This window comes from Etheostoma spectabile, chromosome 15 (assembly GCF_008692095.1).
Source record: "Etheostoma spectabile isolate EspeVRDwgs_2016 chromosome 15, UIUC_Espe_1.0, whole genome shotgun sequence".
NCBI classification, from domain to species: Eukaryota; Metazoa; Chordata; class Actinopteri; order Perciformes; family Percidae; genus Etheostoma; species Etheostoma spectabile.
In genome coordinates, this window is record NC_045747.1 from 15,253,362 (window position 1) to 15,255,205 (window position 1,844).

The 1,844-nt window shown below is 40.6% G+C and overlaps 1 protein-coding gene across 1 annotated transcript in view; it reads left to right on the forward strand.

The window, feature by feature from the left end:
- lasp1 (LIM and SH3 protein 1) overlaps nt 1-1,844 on the forward strand; it is a 28,191-nt gene that overhangs the window by 24,913 nt on the left and 1,434 nt on the right. The window contains exon 7 of the mRNA XM_032537204.1: nt 1-1,844. This exon is cut by the window's left edge and continues 336 nt beyond it; it is cut by the window's right edge and continues 1,434 nt beyond it. The gene's annotated coding sequence lies outside the window, so the exon portion shown is untranslated.

Sequence of the window (1,844 nt, forward strand, 5' to 3'; positions counted from 1 at the left end):
CCTTGCATTCTTGCTCTGCTCTCCCTGTTCCACCACAGACGCCCTCTACCTATATGACTGTCTGTCCTTCTGTCTGCCTGCCTGCCTCTTTGTCTGTCTGTCTGTGCTGATGTCCGTCTCTGTTTGGATGTTCGTCATCCTCTTTATCTTTTCCCGAACCTGACTCCTCTCTCAAATGCTGTCACAAGTGGAAAAATGAAAGTCTTAAAAGATAAACTCACAGTTGATCGCAGTATGTCAGGGGTCATGCCGTGTCGCACAGTTCCATCCTATCTATAGCACTTAATCCTAGCACAACATAATGCAAAAATTAGGAAGAAAAAAATATGTAAAAAGCTCCCTCCCCCCCACGAGTCTCCACAGCTGCAGACATTATTCTGTGGAGGAAATAAGATTGAAGTGTGGGCGGGTGTGGTTTAGGCTTCTATTTGTTTTAGTTTTTCTTTAATATTGCATCGTGTATTGTGATCTTGGCCAGACTGGAAACACAGTGTAAAATCTCAGTCTATCAGAACTAAGCTTGAATACTTTTGACTTGTGTACATTCCTTTAACCTCTAACCCTTTGGCTGTCGCACCAATAAGCCAGTTATCAGTCTTAACAGAGAGGTTTTTAACATATTTATAGATTGACACACATCTCGCCATTGTGTGTGCTCGCGTAGGCACCCCTCGTGTTCAGCACTGCATTGTGGGTATCGTTGTGATACTGGAATCGCAGCCTAACTGAAGAGCATCTCCTGTCGTTGCCTTTCTCGGCGTGTCGGATACAGGAGGGATCAGGGACAAGTTAGTGGCTCTTATCAGTCCATCTCTTGCAGCCGCACTGAATACATCACCTCTGTCTGTGTGGATGTAGAGTGTGTACACTATTTTTCCTGTTTCGTGCAGCCTGAATGCCTTCAGTCCTGAGAGAATCACAAAGTTATGGTGGAAAGGTTAAACTGTTTGGAGAAAGGAGATGGGAAAAGGTCATGTCCTTCCCCCTTTTGCTACAAAATCACCAAGAAAACACATACATAAAAGATGCCAAGCACAACTCTGTATTGTGTAGCTTTCTTTTGTTTTAAATTCATTCCACTGTTTTTGTGAGTAAACATTCCTGTCTCTATTTTCCATTTAATGTGAGAGAAATTGTTGAATCGTCGGCTGTGGTAAATGTTGTTCTCATGCTGTTCTATCTTTGCCTTTCTTGTTATTGTAAGATGCTTATTTTCAACAACAAATAGTCAGTGTATTAAATAAATAAACCAGCAACTCAATGTATGAACCAAGGCAGAAGTGTTTATCTAGACTTGTGCATACACAGTATTAGATACCTGCAGGTTCAGGTGAGAACAGTGCTGGCAGCTTGATTGAGAAATCAGTCGAATGCTTGCACGTTCAAGCCTGTTTCTGATCAGTGAATCTCTCTCATGCTGTTTAATATTCTGGACCTTCTAAGAAAAGAGTCATGTTACAGAATGTCATTTAAGGTACACATACAATTATTAATTATTTCATGCCCTGGTCTTTAAAACATTCATGAAGCCAGGCCCGTCACTTGTATGTCACGGCCGGCTAATGAAGACAAGAAGTTTCTTCTTTTTTCCTGGCAGGTGAATCCCAAAATTGTTAACTATTTTTGATATTTGATAATCAGCCAATATTTACCAGCGCGTAGTTGGTGGTGGGTGGTCACTATGTAAAGAAAGGTTGGTTCATAAACACAAAATCAAGCATTTAAGTTGCTGGCTATTACACGGAAATGCTGTATCATTCCTACACTCTAGATACTGTATTTCTGGGAGGACCTTTTATATGATTTAAAAAAAAAAAAAGAAAAAAAAATTAACCATATCTCCC